The 19,957-nt window shown below is 47.9% G+C and overlaps 2 long non-coding RNA genes across 5 annotated transcripts in view; one reads left to right on the top strand and one right to left on the bottom strand.

The window, feature by feature from the left end:
* LOC110556757 (uncharacterized) overlaps positions 1 to 19,937 on the bottom strand; it is a 60,628-nt gene extending 40,691 nt beyond the window's left edge. For all 4 annotated transcript variants that reach the window (XR_009586358.1, XR_009586359.1, XR_009586357.1 and 1 more), the window contains exons 1-2: positions 19,701 to 19,937; positions 16,595 to 16,720 (exon numbers count right to left, since the gene is read on the bottom strand). This is a non-coding gene — a long non-coding RNA (uncharacterized LOC110556757). The remainder of the gene's footprint in view (positions 1 to 16,594; positions 16,721 to 19,700) is intronic.
* On the top strand, positions 5,392 to 9,307 carry LOC110556756 (uncharacterized). Its single transcript, XR_002476903.2, has 3 exons — positions 5,392 to 5,646; positions 6,282 to 6,404; positions 9,220 to 9,307. It is a non-coding gene; the product is annotated as an uncharacterized LOC110556756 (long non-coding RNA).
* Positions 19,938 to 19,957: the final 20 nt, after the last annotated feature.

Raw genomic sequence — 19,957 nt, 5'->3', positions numbered from 1 at the left:
AGCTGACATCACAGTAGTGACTGGTGGCCTCACACCCTGCTTCCCACCCCCTTCCCTGCCTCTTGCCTGGGAATCAGAGCACATGGCTGCAGGATGGGGCTGGGAACATCCATCCTTGGACAGCTAGAAGTGAACCCCACGTCTGCCATGTGGGCTCTGATTTCCTGTCCTTGGATCCCAGGTCATCCTGTCTGTCTGTGGCCCAGAGAGCCTGGCTGTGCTGTTCTCTGTCTGTTCATGGAATCAATAACACTTTTAATAAATGTCTTTCTCCCAGAAATCCTTCTCAGAGTCTCTTCTGACCCAGCTCCCACACACCCCATATGGGACTCTCAGAGAGTGGAAGATTGTATCAGGACACAAGTCACAGGGAGAGAGGCAAGGACCATGGTCCACACTGAGATCCACTGCCTGAGAATCCTGCCTCCTCTCTCCCTTACTCCCTGACACTGGCATCTCGTCCACAGCCTCAGCCTCCATGCTCCACATCAGGCCACACACCATGGCTGCCTGGGTCCCATGTTGGCTTCCTTTCCTCACTCGTCTAAATAGATGCCCTCACTTCCTGATTTCCTGTCATGTTGATATTCTGGCCTCTGGGCTATATCCTGAGACCATACTTCTGTTCCAAGTCTAGTGTGTCCTAACATTTGATGGTCATTGGGTCAGCTTCTACCTAAGAGAATGCTGGGGCCCAGGACAGCATCCTGACTGCCCCATAAGACTGGAACCAGGCTGCTCTTACAGGCAGAAGTCGTTCCTGGCCATGCCTGGTAGAGATGGCCAATCTCAGGGAGGCATAAATGCAGCTCTTATTCCTCCAGCCCCAAGACCCAATTGTACCTCAGTCACAGCCCTGGACCAAGTCATTGCCAATCACAGGAGCATCTCTGGAGGTAGTAAAGCCGTTGCTCAAATGGTCATGTGACCTAACAGGTTCTTTTTCACTGTCCAATAGAGGAAAACCACAATGGGGCCACAGCAAGGATTTACACAGAACCAACATAGTCAACAGGTGCTGAACCCCTGGTCAGACACAGGTAGGGAGACTGGGACTCTGAAATGCCTCAAGAAAACATTATGGTCCTACTGGGGAGCAGACATTGGGTTCTCACCTGGTACCAGGGTTTGAGTTTGTGTCCCTGGCCTGAGTCAGTCAGGAAGAATGTGAGTAGAGGAAGCCGGCCATGGTGGCACAGTCCTCTGCAGGACACTGTCGGGAACTAGAATGTGAGGAGTCACAGAGCCTGGCCTGGGCATCCATGTTCACCAAGGATGAGGACTGTGACAGCTAATCAAATGTGTAGGAGCCTTCAATGATTTGTGTGCTCATACATGTGTAACCCAGAGGACAACCTCAGTCACTGAGACTCGGGACTCCATCCACTTGGCAGTCAACCTTGGGATTCTGTGATGGGCCGAATGGTATATTGATGTGGGGGCTTGTTGTTTTTGTTTGGTTTTTTGTTTTGGTTTTCTGGAGACAGAGAAGCTGGATCTATAGCAAGGCTAGCTCCAAACTCGGAGATCCATGTACCTCTGCATCTCACAAGTTAGATTTGTAGTCCCATATGACCAATCACACTTAAGGTTTATTTTTCAAATTACATTTACTTGCTATTCTGTGGCATGAGGACACACTTGTACCTGAGACACACCGAGGTCCCAACACTGCAGTCTGACACTCCCCGTGGTCAAATATATGCAAAAGCCCCTGTGTGCACACCAGAACCCCAGGCTGCTCTTCCACAGAACGTCCCCTCCCCTGGGAAATCATCATGGCTGCAGGGCCCAGTCACTGGTTTGGGAAGCAGGACCACACTGCAGGAGACTGCCCACAGCTTCCTGGACAGAAATCACACCCACAGCAGGGTGTCCATGGGGATCCAACTAGTCCAGACTGGAACCAGAGCAGAGCCCAGGACTTGGGTTAGGGAGCCAGCAGGGGGCAGCAGTGGGGCTGAGCACAGGGCAGCTGGGGTCCTGCAGAACCTTCCAGGGCTGCTGTGAGTGTGCTAGGACACAGAACTGACATGTGGCCATCCTGTCAGGTCCAGACCCTCCTTGGGAGAGTCAGCCATCAGCTGACCTTTTACCCACAGGCCCCAGACAGTGAGGGAAACACAGATAGAACCTGGGGGAGTAAACTCATGGCCAGGGGTCACCATCGCAGACCTTACTGAGGGTAAAGACGGGGTCCCTCTGGTACAGTGCTCACTTGCCATCTTCCACAGTTCCCTGACAAGCTAGAGGGCCAGCATATGAGTTACTCTTTGTCCACATTTAGTTATCCACTCTCAATTACATCCTGTAGAACAGAACACCATTATCTCTAATTCTGGCATATTCCTTAGATAAGTATTTTAGGACCATATCTATTTCAAGTAGATCTACATAGGCAAACTCTATAATTACCCATCCTAGGCTTAACCTTAAAAACATAAACGAGAGACTAGCTAAACCTCAGTTTGTAACCAACTGCAGTCATTAGCATAGCTTTAGCATGTATTCCTGAACTAAAATAAAAGCAAAACTTTCAATCAGGTACTGTGCATAACAGAACAGTATAGAACTATTTTAAACTGTATTTGGACTCTTCTGGTCTTACCAAACCTATCACCCAGAAAGAAACAGCATTAATCTGTTCCCTCAGGAACTGGTGGCCAGGCACACACTGCAAATCAACCCATTAATGTGAATAGACCATTACAAACCAGGGCTGAATCACACACACAGCATGCTGAAAAACACAATCCTGAATTCTCTACATACGTATATAAGTAAAATCCATGAAGACGTTACTATAAAATACCTTATGTGCATAAAAATGTTTCATAGCATTAAACTCATTTTTAGAAGACATCTATTTTTGCAATATCAAAAGAAAGTACCCTTTTTGGGAGTAAAGTCACAAAGCATAACCATAATTTTAAAAGTCAAAATTTTACCAGTGCCACCAATCCAATCTCTAAGATCAATACCAATTTAAAATGAGAGTTGTCTTCTTAGTCTAAAAGGAAATAGGATGATAAACAAAATTCATTATGACTAAGAGGTTCTTTTTTTTTCTTCTGCTCTACCCCATACCAAATAAGATGGCAGAGTCACATCACATGACAGGCCACATGGTTGATATTTAAAAACATCTGTGTTTCTATAGATCTTACAAATATATGTATACACACACACATATGTTTTAACCAAGAGTTTGAATTTAACCTTTAAACATATGCAATAAGTGTTCATCTATGACCAAGACATACAGAGCATATTAACCATTTATGATCAGTCAGAGATAAACTTGTAATGGCCATACATACATTTAAACAGCCATACAACTTTTCTTACTCCACCCAGCCATAATTTCAAGCACTTTGTTCCATTATCCTGGGCAAGCTCGTGTAGCCTGCCCAGCTCTTGGCTGTTCTCAACCTGTTTCATTGCAAGTGCTCCCACTAATGACCAGAGGTTCCCCAGCCTGTAGCGTTGGGAGCATGGGGAAGATAAAGTCACCACAGTACACAGCTGTCTGGTCTTACTCCATCCATCTATACCAGCCTGCCAGACCAGGAACCATAGAGCAGTGGCAGAGGTGCCAAGACCGTGGCTCCCTTAGCCTTTGGATTGGGCAGGTGCTGTTCTGCTCAGGGCAAGGCTGTTACCACTGGGATTATCTGGTCGCTGCAATGATGGTGTGCTCTGTAGCATCAAGCTGGTAGAAGCAGTCTCAGAAAATTTCATTTCCAGGCCCACCCTCACATACCCACCCATCCCATATTTACCAACGCCAGAGCATGCCACAGGAGCACCCACAAATCCCCCTGCAGTGCAAAATGGTACAGAGGAAAATTGCACAGGGGACAGGGGAGGGAGGAACAAGGAGGGGTTTGAAGAAGTCTGTCCCATAGCAGCCCTCACAGTCCAATACAAAGACACACAAACCCAAGGAACAAAATAGAAAGACAAACACTAACAAAATAGCTGTGTAGCCGTTCTGTGATTGGAAACACAAGTGGATCCAAAAGCTCAGACTCACAGACTCCTGCCATGGCCTCCCTGCCTTGGATACCAAAAGCACAGAGAGGAGAGTAACTGGCAGTGTGCTTTCTCGTCCACCATGTGGAATTCCAGGTCCACCAAAATTCTCCAACTGACGGTGGGATTCCACATCCACCAAAACAGACAGGTAGGATTCCTCGCCCACCCCAGGTCCAGAGATGTCTCCCTTGACCCCCACAGTTGTAACTCTTGATCATGTTCCTAGCCACATCTTGCCATGTAAACCAACACCTCAAGGCTTTTCAGCAGAACCAACATGACAGTAGATACAAGACACAGACACTACACAGAGACTCACCACCTGGTACAAGACCCTCCAAATTGAGGTCCTGGGGGCCTGGGAAATCTCAGAATCTCAGTGGAACCTCCAAATGTTGTGCCTAGATTTTGAGACTCCAAAAGCACCAGGAGTTGAGTCCATAGCTAAACACAAGGGTTTATTTGATACAAGCTCAAGCCAGGGTCGCAAACCTTCCTATCAAAATGGGAGAGGAGTACAGATCCAAGGGAAACTAGCTTTTTAAAGAGAAAAAGACTCAAGCAGGAGTTTCCAAGACTTGACATTTTGTGACTGGGTAAGGGGTTCATGTCCTTTAAGATAACTGGCTTATTTTAAGCACCAAAACCATAATCAGTTCTGGTCCAGCCATCTGGAGGATATCTGATGAAAAACAATGCCTACAGTGTGCTGATTAGCGGTTGCCAAGAAAGAAGAGTGATTAGCACAGTCTGTGGTCACAAGCTAGGCCCTATCTGGGTAGGTTGCCAGGAAATGGTATCTCTTAAGTGCAGAAAGGAATGTGGTGAGTCTGATTACTACATGTAGCAGGCCAGACATGTCTCAATGAACCTGGTTCTCAACTTTTATCCAGGACCAAAGGCATGCTGCCCTAAGACTCTAATTTTAACTTTGATCCTCTCAAGAGGTGGGCTGCAGGGAAGCATGGAGAAGGCAATGAATGCCAGGAACGCAGAAGAAATGGGAAGTTAACACTACACTTGTCACGCAGGAAAATGATGCCACTTGCTCTGGTGCAATCATGTCTTACTGCCCTTCAGAGAAATGACTGCACTGTATCATGGGGAAAGGTATGATTTCTACAGAACTACCCCTGAGGCCACCACAGCCTCTCTCCCCAACTCGCACATCTCCACCCAAGCCACAAACCAGCTGTGTCCACTCTGAGAAATGTCCCAAGCAGTGTGTCATGAATGACACACTGAGCCTTGTTAGTTCATAGTCTAAAGAAGTTTCTGGAATTACCACAGCTAAAAGGAGTCATGTCTAGAGAGAGATGGAAGGTGGCACCTTGCCCTAGTCTTTGAGGTGAGGCTGAGTGAAGCCTTGTAGCCAGGCTGAGGCCTCTGTGCTGAGTGGAAGCCTACAAAGCCTACTGAGACTACAGTCCCTTCTGACCTGCCATTTGATGCTGCAGTTCCTGAGCCAGGGCTTCCTCTGTAGGTAGGAGGGCAACAAGGGTCTTGCAGACACAGGACAAGCTCCAGAATCACTGCCTGGGTCAGGGAGACTGTCACCTATGAAGTTACAAAGCCTAAGGACATTGTGAACTGGACAGTAGAAAACAGGTCAGTTTGGAGAGGGTCCACCAAGCCTTGGTGCAGCCTGAGGATTATAAGGGGTCACTGAAGAACAGGAAGGGGTCAAAGAGCAGAATAAGTTCAGTCCTAGACTTGGGGACTGAGGTAGAATGCATTCCAGCACCACCTTCATCAGCATCTCTTAGTGAAGCATTAGGCTCAACTGGTCAGAGACATGGGTCATCTCTTCTCTCCCTGAAAGGGAGTAGGCTGGTTCTGGCAGCCTCTTCCTCTACATGGGAGAGAGCCTGAGACACACAGAGAACTAGCAAGACAGAAGGGATGGGAGAGTGGGGAGGGAAGGCAGAGTTTAGGAGGGATGGACAGCATGGTGTATATGAAGTGCTGGGCAAACAGGAGCTCAAGGTTGGAGAAGAGAAGCCAACATGGCAATGGGAAGACCATAAGTCACCACTAAAAATGGGGCCAGGATTCAAAGGCACAGCCACATTATCAATGAGCACAGGGAGGAACTTCTGGTATATGGAAAATCAGTAGCCAAATTGATAAAGGAAGTCCCAGGCCACAGGAAAGTAGAGATAGAGAGGTCCTGCTGCCTCTTAGTCATCCATATAAAAGGCCCAGGGAAATGTGTGGTCAAGTTACACTGATTCTCTCCTCAGCAACACCAAGGACCTTCCACAGAGTGTCCTGAGTTCTGGCTCAGCTGCTCTCATTTCCTGGAGGGACTCTGGCCATGGCTTACACCCTGCTTCTGCTCCTAACAGCAGTGTGTCTGCAAGCTGGTGAGTGTGGGGACCTCACTAGCAGGGACTGAACCAGAGGAATGGATAAAGGGCTGGGAAGATTGGGCTCTCATGTGGACAGGGGTCTGCTAGAGGAGCCAGCCAGGCCTCTCTGCCCAAGAGACAGCTCATCCCTCAGAGTGAGTATGATGCAACCTCCCCTGTCTCTCCTGTCCCAACAGCTCTAGGGACAGTCCTGCCCTTGATCCACACCCGTCTGTGATGAAGGCTCAGGAGGCTCTGGGTTGTCCTTTCCATCCCCTGCTTGACGTCAGATTCTCCCATCCTTCCCAGGGAACTCAGCGGGATCCAACAGAGAAAATACCTATGGGTGAACCAGCCAGGACATCTCTCTGGTGTCCAGGGCTTCTCAAATAAGACACCATTCTCCCTCTAATTCCCCTGGGAGTTGGCAAAGGATCCTCAGATAAGCATAGCCTGGAGATGGAAGCACTTCCATGGGGAATTTATCTACAACTCCACCTTAGGTTTCATATAGGCTCACCCTGAACTGGACACAGGGTCAGAAATCTGGAGTCCTCAGAATCCTGAACCTTCAGGAGGATGACGAAGGCATGTATTTCTGTAGAGTTCATCTGCAGTCAACAGAAGGCTTAAAGATTTTGGAGTCATATGATGGCACCCAACTCATCACCATCCGTGGTGAGGCGCCATGGCTCAGGCTTTGATGCCTCTGGCTTCCTTGTTCCTACATGTCACCCCAGGCTCCACAACTCTCAGCTTTGTTTCATATTCCTTTATCTAGGCTCTCCCACATCTCTGTCAACAGCATTGTTTCTCATAGCTGTGACACGCCTTTGCTTCCTCTTCTGCCTTGTCTGACATTCTCTCTTAAGAAGAACAACACCCCACTCTAAGCTTCAGCAGCTGCCTCACTCACAACTCACTCCCTTGTTCCCAATCTAACCCTGCAGTCCTGCCCATAGCCATTTCCCATGGCTTCAAGGGGGATTAACTCCTCCAGGATGTCCCTGACTCTCCTGGGCCTGTGTCAGGCCTCCCATTAGTCCCTGTGTGCAGATCTCATCACAGTTCCAGCCTAAGCCCAGAACACACACAGTAGGTCCCACTGGATGTCCTTGGTGTCCTCTGTCCAGGTGGAAACTGACCCCAGTCACCTCAGTGTCATTTTCACTCTTAGCTGCACAGGACAAGTCTGTCACCTCTCCTTACAGACCCCTTGTCTCCTCTCCATGTCACAGCACCCCTCTACCCTCCTTCCCTCACCTTACCCACACAAGCCCTCAGGCTCTGCAGTAACATGTCCCCATTTTCAGGCTGAGGCTGCTCTGAGTCCTTGTGGTCCTTGATGCAGAAGTAACTGTGTCCTCTGCACATGGAGCCCTGAGGAGCAGCCTTGACACTGTGTCCTACACATGGCCCACAGGAGCTGGGGACCACGAGCTGTGGTGTTTATCTCGACCTTGATCTGTGGCTCTTTTTCTGTTGTCTTTTAAGTTTGGGGGATTATTTCTAGTATTATTATAATATTTTTATAAGGCAACCTTAAACCACTTAGCCATGTCTCTCCTAAAACTGTATAGACAAGGCCAAACTTGAACTCAGAAATCTGCCTGGCCCCTGCCTCCTAGTGCCAACATTAGAGGCTGGCTCACACATGAGAGGATGCCCACAGCACAGTACTCTGTGCAGCCTGCAGCTGCCAAGGAAGGGAGAAAAGGAGCAGTTTCATGGTCTAGGTCAGCAGTTCACACCCTCCTAGTGCTGAGACCCTGTAACACATTCCTCACACTGTGATGACCCAAAGAAGAAAACTGTGTCATTATTACTGGATAATTGTAATATTTCTACTGTTATGAATCATAGTGTAAATATCTGATATGCAGAATGCCTGATTTGCACCCCTGCAGGGGAGTGACCCACAGACTGAGAACCTCTGCTCTAAAATTTCCAGATAGGTAAATATTGAGGATGTAATCTGCAGTAATGTTTAAGAGCAAAGGAATGTACCTGACTTCACACTGAGTAATACATGTCCAGCTAAAATAACGTATTTTCTAATACACATTTTCAAGTTTACAGTGTGTGTGGACACGTGGGTCTGTTAAGTCAGGGGTGTGTGTGAGTCTGTGTGTGTGTCTCTGTGTGTGTGTATGTGTATATCTGTGTCACTGTGTATGTGTGTGTGTCTCTCTCTGTGTGTTCATTTGTGCACATTACTTCATGTGGAGGTTAGAGGAGGGCCTCAGGTGCCACACACATTATTTTTGGGGACAGGCTCTCTTGCTGGCTTCAAGATTGACATGGAGACTAGGTGGGCTGGCTAATGAGATCAGGGCCGCGCCTGTCTCCTCCTTTTCAGTTCTGGGATTACAGCTCACTCAGCTCTGTGTGCTGTGGAACTACATACCTACACCAGGCTGGCTTTGAACTCACAGACATCTATTTGCCTCTGCCTCTGCCTCTTGAGCTAAGAGTCATTTCCTCCTCACCTGGCTCTTCATGTGAACATGAAGTATTAAACTGAGATGCCAAGGCATGAGCAACAAGCCCTCTATGGACTAATAATAGCTGTGTGTTACACACATTTATGTCAAAAGTCCCTGTGTTTCTATGACTTAGTTATCTGGAACCAAATGGAAATCTGAGAACACAGCCAGGACAGTGGGGAGTGTGCATTTGAGCTTGCTGTCCTGAGCCTCAGCCTTCAGCATTTACTCCCGTCTCTGTGGGAACTTCTGGCAGCTGCTCCCATCCACAGAGGAGACAGAGGTGACACTCATCCCTCCCTCCCTCCTCCAGGAGGATGTGCTCACTTCTCACCTCTCCCCAGCAGGCAGCACCACCATGAGGAGCCCCTCCACCCTCTCCTCTGCAGTCACCACAGCGGGAAGCAGGGACACAGAGGGTAAGAGGAGCCCTTCACTGGTGATCCTGGGAGCCATGATCAGGATGGTGGTGACCAAGGCAGTGCTCATAACTGCCATCACTGTGTTGCTGATCTTCCTCTGGTGGAAGAAAAGGTGAGTGTCCAGGACAGGCCTTCACATGAGTGTCCCCACTAGTAGTGTTCTCAGCTGTGGGGGATGGAGAAGGGCTTGTGCAGGGAACGGAAAGAAAACAGTAAGAGGGAAAGGTAGGTGAACTCAACAAGGACTGACTCTGGCCTGTTCTCCTAAGAGACCAGCTGAGTGTCAGAGGAGCAAATGCAGGTGAACACAGAGCCTTCTCTAAAGGCCTGCAAGGAGGCATTCAGCAGCCTCAGGGCCAGCTGCTCACTGGGAAGGAGCTGTGGTCTCAGGGAAACCAGCATTCAGGGACAACACCTCACAGGAAGGGAAACCTAGGAAAATAGACACCTGAGTGAGTTGGGGATATGTGATATAGTAGATGTTGAGAGCATGGTGTGCAATAGACTCACAAATAAAAAGACAATGTGAAGGAAGAACCTGAAGACTCAAAAAGAGGCAAGGTTAAAGATATTTTTATAAAACTGTTTGTTTTTCACTATTGTCTTAACCCGGGTATCATACAAAGGATTAAGACTCTATTACATTTGTTTAATAATAAGCTTCACAACACAAGAACTGAGCAGTTGTTGCTCAATTCTAAATCCTTTACACTAATCTAGTTTCCTACCAGTTAACATCCCAGAGATATTTGCATTTTGTAGCTTTCCTTCTTGAGCTCTCTCCTGGTCCCTCCTGGACATCTGCCTGTCTCTCATTCTACTGGTTTAATACCCTACTTCTTCCTCTATATTTTCTTCAACTGGCTGGCAAAAGGTCCAGCCCTCTTCTCTCCCTTGCTCCTAGAATGGCTGTAAACTGCTTTATTGCTATATCAGGGGACAATTGGGAAACACTGTTTATACAGCATTGTGACAGGAGATTCAACAAGGCAAAAGATTTGTACTCTGAAAACATAACACTCTTGAGTGAAATTACAAAACAGCCAGTGTGATGGCTCAGTGGTGAAGTGTTTGACCCACAAACACAAGGGCATGAATTTCTTTCCCCACACCCACATAAAGTGTCGGCAGATTCTCACATAGGCAGAGAACTGGGATCCCTGGGGCTCACTGTGCTTTACCTACTGGGAAGACCGGAGCCAATGACAGACCTGTCTCAGGAGCTATGGTGGAGAGCTCCTACAGGACAGTTCCCAGGGTTCTCCACTACCATGCACATGTGTGTGCACATATGCCAATATTCACAAACATGTGTGTACTGCCTGACAATAAACTTTTTAATAGTGAAGGAAATACTAAAACAGGTAAAGATATTCCCAGATGCCAGAGACAGCTGCAAAGTTGAAGAGTGCCTGAGTGGGGAGTGAGGATGGAGAGAAATAAAGCAAGAATAAAGGATCAGCTAGAGAGGACTATCTGTAAATACTGAAGCCCAGAGTTCATTCAACAGCCGCTTTTTATAGACAGAAAACAAGTTATATTAGCACAAGGAAGGGGTTCATGGAGCAGTCAAACTTGTGTTCTTAGACCAACACTCTGTAAAGCAGAAATGGTCCAAGGACACACAAACAAGTTAAAGGAGCTTGGGAAAACATCTTGTTTATACCTGTCTCAAGGCCAGGGTGAAAACATGTTTTTCACTGAATACTCAATAACAAAGCAGCTTGCCAAGTAAGCAGCTCTCAAGAACCAGAATAAAATTTTATACATTATGACCTTACAATAAAAAGGAAACAAAAAATTCAATGCAATCCCTACTAACATCACAATTACAATTATGTAAAGATAAATGATTGCTTTTCTAACTTTCACAAGTATTCTAAGAAACAAAAATAGAGACACAGTGACAGACACCCTAATCCAAGCACAGAAATATAGAGAAAAGAATCAGTTCCAAGCCCTGCAGTTACAAAGGAAGTTCAAGCCCAACAAGGACTTGTACAGACAAATGACAGCCCAGTGTGGACACGGTTTAGAGTAGATTTAAGACCAGGGAGGGAGAATGGAAAACCCAGGACAGGGTCAGAGATGAGGAGGGAGTGGGGTGTGATGGAAACCCAGAAATAAAGATTTGACTGTGCATCCCCTGGCAGCAGAAGAGCTCAGCCTCCAACAGGAAAGAAGAGCAGCTGAGAGGTGGGACACCAGCAGCCTGGGAGACAGCAGAAGGCTGATTAGGACTCAAACCAGGAGGCAGAATCTGCAGGGAGGCAGCAGCCTGCACTCAGAGGGAAAGCTGGAGAGACAGGATCCAGGGAGGGAAAAGGAAGGCATCATGGGGAGTGCACAGGAGGGAAGGGAAATGAGGTGAAGGGAAGGAAGCAGAGAGACACAGGACATGGCCATGGCTCAGGCACCAGCAGAGCTTTGCCCTGTGTGGAGCAGGACAGCTGAGGACTGGCTTCAGGGCCTGGTGACTCTCACAGCTGTCCTTGACTGGCTGCTGAGAGCTGTTTGCTGCCCTGAGCCCCTCATGTTGTCTGAAGACAGAGAACAGCTGAGAGGCAGCATGGAGGACCAGCATGGCTGCCACACTGACACTGTTTCTTCTCCTACAGCAGCAGACTGAAGCCTGAACCCCAGGCAGCAGATCCTGTCATCCCATGGAGCAGCTGAGGGGCTGGTTGGGAGGTTTATTAGGAGAGGCCTGCCAGGGGCTGGAGAGATGGTCCAGTGACAGAAGCATGGCCATGGGTAGGAGGACCATAGTTAGACACTGAGCACCCACATCATAAGCCAGAGATGGGCAAGAACTTGTAATCCCAGCCCTGGACAAGCAAGAGACAAGCAGAGTCATGGGGCTGGATGTCCAGTTACTCTAGACTAATTGGTGAGTTCTAGACCAGCGAGAGTCCAGGTATTTACAACCATCAGAATTCCTTTAGTGACAAATCATGGATGTAATATTTTTCTAAATTTATTTCAATTATGGATTTTAAAATTATAAGTAAATGAACATAAAATATTGTGAGTCAGAGAGATAGCTCAGTGGGAAGAGGAGTCTGCCACCAGCCTACTGACCTGGCTTTGATTCCTGAGGACACAAAAGTTACAAAGTGAACAGTGACACTGGAAAATGTGACTGCCTCTCAGGGTCACATGCAGGTACCTGGGGAGACCTTGTTGGTGAGTCCTTAGCTAACAGACCTCCTTGGACAGCTAGAAGTGAACCCCACGTCTGCCATGTGGGCTCTTATTTCCTGTCCTGGGATCCCAGGTCATCCTGTCTGTCTGTGGCCCAGTGAGCCTGGCTGTGCTGTTCTCTGTCTGTTCATGGAGTCAATAACACTTTTAATAAATGTCTTTCTCCCAGAAATCCTTCTCAGAGTCTCTTTTGACCCTGCTCCCACACACCCCATATGGGACTCTCAGAGAGTGGAAGATTGCATCCAGGACACAAGTCACAGGGAGAGAGGCAAGGACCATGGTCCACACTGAGATCCACTGCCTGAGAATCCTGCCTCCTCTCTCCCTTACTGCCTGACACTGCCATCTCGTCCACAGCCTCACCCTTCATGCTCCACGTCAGGCCACACACCATGGCTGCCTGGGTCCCATGTTGGCTTCCTTTCCTCACTCGTCTAAATAGATGCCCTCACTTCCTGATTTCCTGTCATGTTGATATTCTGGCCTCTGGGCTATATCCTGAGACCATACTTCTGTTCCAAGTCTAGTGTGTCCTAACATTTGATGGTCATTGGGTCAGCTTCTACCTAAGAGAATGCTGGGGCCCAGGACAGCATCCTGACTTCCCCTAAGACTGGAACCAGGCTGCTCTTACAGGCAGAAGTCGTTCCTGGCCATGCCTGGTAGAGATGGCCAATCACAGGGAGGCATAAATGCAGCTCTTATTCCTCCAGCCCCAAGACCCAAATGTACCTCAGTCACAGCCCTGGATGAGGCAGCACCAACCCCATAAGACTAGCTGGAGGCAGGAGGGGTCATGGGGAGCTCACCAAGGCTCCTCCTGGCTAAAGTGAAGTCTCCTGGGGCAGCTGTGAGAGTCTGGACATGTCTAACTGGACCCAGGCCTGCTGAGGAGGAACCCAGCCACAGCCATGGTCACAGTGGGCCTGGCAGCTCTGTGGTCTTTGCTCTGAGATCCCTGAAGTGGTCACTCAAGCAGGATGGCAAGAACAAGGTCTGTCTAGTCATCTAAAGAGTCCATTTGTCAGCCCCATGCCACAGGCAGCTGGGCATAGAGAAGGGATGGGTCTTAAAGCTGTTACTCAAATGGTCATGTGACCTCCCAGGGTCTTTCCATTGTCCAATAGGGGAATACCACAATGGGGCCACAGCAAGGATTTACACAGAACCAACATTCTCACCAACATGTATGTGCTGAACCCCTGGTCAGACACAGGTAGGGAGCCTGGGTCTCTGATCTGCCTCAAGAAAACATTATGGTCCCATGGGGGAGCAGACATTGGGTTCTACCCTGGCTACCAGAGTTTGGGTTTGTGTCTCTGGCCTGAGCAAGTCAGGAAGAAGGCAAGTGGAGGAAGACAGACTTGGTGACACAGGCCTGTAACTCTTTTTCTTCCTTTCTTTCTCTTTTCCTTTATTTTCATTTCTTGGTTTTTCAACACATTGTTTCTCTATATAGCCCCGGCTGTCCTGCAGCTCTCTGTATAGACCAACTGGCCTTGAACTGAGAGAGCTGCCTCCCTCTGCTTCCCAAGGGCTGGAATTAAAGGTGTGTACCAGAACCAGCAGGTCCAGGCTAATAATTTAAATGATGAACAGAGATGGGAAGCTCATGAATTTGGATCTCTCCTTAGGACCTACTGAGTGGAGGACAGCCTCGACTACATGATTTCCTGCCTTGAAACAAACCACAAGCAAACCAATTCTCCAGACAGCACAAAGGAGGTATAATTCCCCTTTGGTTGGAAACAAAGAACCTGAAGATCTTACCAGTTTTTTTTCCAGCTGTCTGTAAACACCTTTTGTGTCTATTAATAGTTTTGTAGGTTTTCCTCCATTTGTTTCTGGTTTTGAGAAGGTGTCTGTCTCTTCTGTGGCTCTGGCTGTCCTAGAACTTGCTGTGTGGACCAGGCTGGCCTCGAATTCGGAGCTCCTCTGCATCTGCCTCCCACGTTCTCAGATAAAGCCATGCACCTGTCTTTCTGGCCTGCTAACAGACTTGTTTCCTCCTTTGCTTGTTTGGTTTTGTTTTTAAGCAGTGAATATAACACTGAGGATGGAGGTGGCAGTTCCTCCTTTTCTCTGAGCACACACTCGATGGCACATGTGTAAAGGCTCTGGCCTCGGGTATCAGCAGAAGCTGGAAAACCTCCTACCACAGCAGCAGGTGACAGGCTGGACTCCCAGTCCTGCTCACGGGGCCTTCAGGACCCAGGACAGAGTCTCTCCCTGGGGGCTCTCGGAGGATAAGTACACGGACCGGCTGCTGGTGAGGCAGGGAAGCAGAGAAGGGAGATGACCATAATGGGGTCACCTAGGGGACAGAAAGGCCTGAGAAGGCAGCAGGGCAGCCATGCTGCTGTGAAGCTGCAGTCGCAGCCTGGGCGCCCTGTCCACACCACCAGCCAATCCTCCCACCATCATCAGTGGCCTCTCCACTCTCCTCACCCCCAGTCTGGGTGGGTTTTTGGGTTCCATCTGCGGCCTGTGTGCTGTCACCAGGAAGAGAAATCTAAGAGTGCATGGAGGTGTGTGTCAGGAATGGAGAACAGGGGAACAGTTGTCATCCTTGAGGTCATCTCTTGGTCAGAGCCCACAGAGCCTACAATGTGTGTTGTTGAGGAGGTGTCTGGAGGGGGAGGGTCAGAAGGAAACAGGAAGGCTTGAGCCTGTGCTCTCCCCCCGCTGTCATGGGATAACCCAGCTGGGTGTTATCCAGAGCTGTGGAAATCAGAGCGTGTGGAAGCTGAGGACAGTGTCAGGAACTGCAGTCTGAGGAGTCACAGAGCCTGGACAGCCAGGATCCCTCAGGATGAGGCCTGGGGAAGTCTGTGCAAGCTGGTCAGCTGTGTAGGAGCCTTGAATGATGTGTGTGTGTGTGTGTGTGTGCAAGTGCATGTGTGTGCAAGTGTGTGCACATATATGTGAAACCCAGAGGACAACCTCAGACACTGAGACTCGGGACTCCATCCACCTTGGCTATCAACCTTGGGATTCTGTGCTCAGCCGGATGGTATATTGATATGTGGGATTGTTGTTTTGGTTTGGTTTTTTGTTTTGGTTTTCTGGAGACAGAGAAACTAGATCTAAAGACCAGGCTAGCTCCAAACTCACAGAGATGCATGTGCCTCTGCCTCTCACAAGTTAGAATTATAATCACATATGACCAAATGCACTTAAGATTTTTTGTTTTTTGTTTGTTTATTTCAAATTACACTGCTTGTTATTCTGTGGCATGAGGGCACACTTGTCTCTGAGATACACCCAGGTCCCAACACTGCAATCTGACACTGCCAGTGGTCACATGTATGCAAAAGCCCCTGTGTGCACACCAGAACCCCAGGCTGCTCTTCCACAGAACGTCTCCTCCCCTGGGAAAGCATCATGGCTGGAGGGCCCGTCACTGGTTTGGGGAAGCAGGACCACACTGCAGGAGACTGCCTACAGCTTCCTGGACAGAAATCACACCCACAGCAGGGTGTCCATGGGGATCCAACTAGTCCAGACTGGAACCAGAGCAGAGCCCAGGACTTGGGTTAGGGAGCCAGCAGGGGGCAGCAATGGGGCTGAGCACAGGCCAGCTGGGGTCATGCTGAACCTGCCAGGGCTGCTGTGAGTGTGCTGGGACACAGAAGCTAACATGTGGCCATCCTGTCAGGTCGAGACCCTCCTTGGGAGAGTCAGCCATCAGCTGACCTTTTACCCACAGACCATAGACAGTGAGGGAAAGGCAGATGGAACCTGGAGGAAAGAACTCATGGCCAGGAGTCACCCTCGAAGACCTTGCTGAGGGTAAAGACAGGGTTCCCCTGGTACAGTGCTTGCTTGCCTGGCATGCTCAGAACTAGGATTCTCCCTGCAGCAGCATATGAAGGGGCATGATGGTGCACACCTGTAATCCAGCTCTTGGGAGGCCCAGACGGCTGCATCTGGAGGAGTTCAAGGTCAACTTCATAACAAGTTCAAGGACCAGCTTGGGCTCCATGAGACCCAATTTAAAAACTCAGAAACAAAGAGAGAAAGCACGTTGTGACCGAGACAATCAGCCCAAACCCCTCTCCTGACTGACTGTCCATCTGAGGAAACTCACCCAGAGCCTCTGTTCCTCGGCTTCCATGAGTGTAGGATGGACTCAGAGTATCTCCATGTGCAGCTGGCTGGGAGGACAGGAGAGTTTGTGTCAGGCTCAGGTCAAGGGGTCTGAGGACACCGGGCCCTGGGAGGAAAACAGAGAAAGCAGATATGAGAAGTAGGAAGTCTGAGCCCCTGCAGAAAAGCATTGACAGGGCAATCAATGCCAGGAATGCTGAGGAAATGGGATCTCTATTCATGATGCCTTTTCCCTGCTGCATTCATGTCTTGTGCCCTCCAGGGAGCTGGCCCTGACTGTCCAAATTTAAAAAATTGAGAGTGAAGAGTGCCAGGGAAACGGTCACTCATGGCACTGAGGGCAGAGTCTCCTCGACTCCTCCCTTTTGTTTTATTAAGTAAGATTTTAGGGTACGATGAGCACGTTTAATAATACCCTGACTTTGAGGGTTATATGGGAGACCCGTTAGATGGGTTACTTTCATTTGATGACAAAACTGTCCAAATTTTTGAGAAGTATAGGCCGGCCCATTGTCAGTTTTTAGAATTTTGGGCTTTACCCAGGCACTCCATGCCTCTAGGCAATGTTGAATAACATGGGCTGCCTTTTCTCCAGTCAGGGGAGAAGCAAACATAACTCCAGAGCAAGTATCAACAGAAACATGCAAATATTGAAGTTTACCAAAAAATGAAATGTGGGTAACATCCATTTGTCACACTTGTAGTGGGCGGATTCCTCTGGGATTAATCCCAACATGAGGCATAGGTAAGAACTGACAACAATTTTGACATTGGGTAACAATATCTCTAGCCTCTTTTCTAGTTATGTCAAATCGATGACGCAATGTCTCAGCTGTAACATGAAAATTTTTATGAAACTCCTTAGCCAATTCTAAATTTGAAAGGAGGGCAAATGCAATCATCTTTGTGGCTCGATCTGCCAGGTCGTTTCCATGGGACATGGGCCCCGGTAGACCGGAATGAGCCCTAATATGTGTAATAAAACAGGGGATTTTCTGGTAATTAAGGCAAACTGAATCCTTTGAAAAATTTTTGCAAGCTTGTTAGATGCTTTAATCAATCCAGCAGGCTCTAAGATTTTGGTTGCATTTACCACATAACTAGAATCAGAAACAATATTTAAAGGACCTGGAAATTTTTCCAAAACTTCTAGCACTACTAAACATTCCACAATTTAAGGCGAGGTCTCATGATATCGCTTAGAAACAACTTTATTATTAACCACATAAGCTCCTATTCCTGTTTTTGACCCATCTGTATAAACTACCAGTCCATCCCGAAGTGGTTTTGGGGAGGTTACATGCGGGAAGACTACCTCCTGAGTTAAAGCAAATTGCAAAATAGGATGTCTTGGGTAATGATTATCAATTAAACCACTAAAGGAGGTAACTAGAACCGCCCAAGTATCAGAGGTAGCAGTTAATACCTGAACTTGGTGAGCCGTATAAGGCACTATTAAAGACTTTGGCTCCTTCCCAAAGCATGTAATGGCTGTTTTTAACCCACGAAGTGCGAGTTGAGCGACTGCATCTGGATACCATTCAATAATTTTTGTAGAAGCATTGGGATGAACCCACACTAAGGGTCCATCTTGCCATAATACAGCAGTTGGTAAATGTTTAGTTTTAATGACACACAGGTCAAAGGTCTTAGTTTCATCTACACGTTTTAATTGGGCATCCTGTAAAGCGTTTTCTACCACTCGCAGGGCGTGGCTTGCAGCCGGTGTTAAGGCTCTGGGTGAAGAAATATGAGCATCCCCTTCCAAAATATCAAATAGGGGTTTTAATTCAGCAGAAGGAATCTTTAAAAACGGCCTAAGCCAATTTATATCACCTAATAATTTTTGAAAATCATTTAAGGTATGTAAATGATCCCTGCGAATTTCTATTTTTTGAGGAACTATTCGTTCCGGATAAACAACAGTCCCTAGAAAGGAGCCTACTTTTGAAATTTGGACCTTTTTAGTGGCAATATGTAATTCCCATTGCTGCAGGGTTTTTTGCAACAAAGGATACGGCATTAAAATTGAACAGTACCTGAACAACATGGTGGCAAACTCATAGCTCCACCCTCTTTAACTCTGGACCAGTATGGCGGCTGGCCACATGCAACTGAACTCAGCTGGAAACCCTAAACAAACATGGCAGCCAAACTACAGCTTTACGTGCTTTTTATTGCTGAACCATCATGGTGGCAGGCCATGTGCTAGCATTAGCAGGCTGCGACTGACAACACCAAGTACAGCCACTAGGTGTTGCTGATACAGTAAACACTGTGGAGCATCTATAATCCCCCACAACCAAAAGTTTTTAGTGATTAAACAAGCTTTAAAATTAACTGCTTAACAGAACAATTTTAAACTGTAAAAATTATTTTAGCATACCAAACCTATCAGCTAGAATTTTTTTCTTAAAAGAGCATAAAAAACATCTTGTAATGAACAATCACCAGTCCTTTAAATGAATTATGTGGAGAGCACATGGGAGGCAGGGCCTCTTTGCCGGAATCAAAGATGGCGCCGGCCACGTGGGGCGGGGCCTCCTTGTCTGAACTAAAGATGGCGCCGGCCACATGGAAACTGCTGATATACCCAAGGTCCCGCCCATTTTTCCCAAAGCCAAGATAGCTGCGCCCAGTTGCCAGTCATGTGGAAGCCTCTGATGAAAGCCAAGATGGCTGCGCCCAGGCATTTAGCGGGAATTTTAATCTTATTGGATAAAGAGGCTTTTTTATTGAGTTTTTTTCTTCTCCTTTTACCTTTTATTCCCAGGGCGTTCTTTCCCTTATCTCTCTCTTCCGTGACTTTAACATCCACAGAAGGGTCTTTTTTCTTAGAGACGTCTCTATTTCTATCCATTGGGGCCCCTAATCTTTCACGTCCTGCTTCTGGCATGTCATCTCACATCTCCCCTACCCTTAGCCTTTTGCTAATCCCTTTCCTTGCGATGCTGCCCTCAAGTTTACACGAAACCAAAAGAAAGAGAGCTATGGCAGCTATCACAGCAGGGAAGGCCATAAGGGCTTCTGCTAGCTGAAATGAAAAACGAGATAAATCGAGATCGAACATGTCTTTCAGGACAAACCTTAATGTTGCGGTTCTGAATCCTCCCCGCGAACGGGGGCTCTCCTTTGCAGCACGGGCAGTGGCAGGCTCCCTGCCTCCCGAGTTTCAGCACCAGATGTTGGAAGCAGCGTGATTGTCTCGCCGGCAGAAACGCATGCGGGCACAAGGATCCTTCCGCAACAAGCCTTTATTACAGTTAAGTGATGAAAGGACGAGAGGAGAGGGAGAGCCCGATGTGGCCCTGTTTATATAAGCCCTGGTCGCACCTAAGTGACG

This window comes from Meriones unguiculatus, chromosome 15, assembly GCF_030254825.1.
Source record: "Meriones unguiculatus strain TT.TT164.6M chromosome 15, Bangor_MerUng_6.1, whole genome shotgun sequence".
Classification (NCBI taxonomy): Eukaryota; Metazoa; Chordata; class Mammalia; order Rodentia; family Muridae; genus Meriones; species Meriones unguiculatus.
The sequence above is the reverse complement of the archived record's forward strand: the minus strand, read 5'-3'. Positions and strand labels throughout refer to the sequence as shown.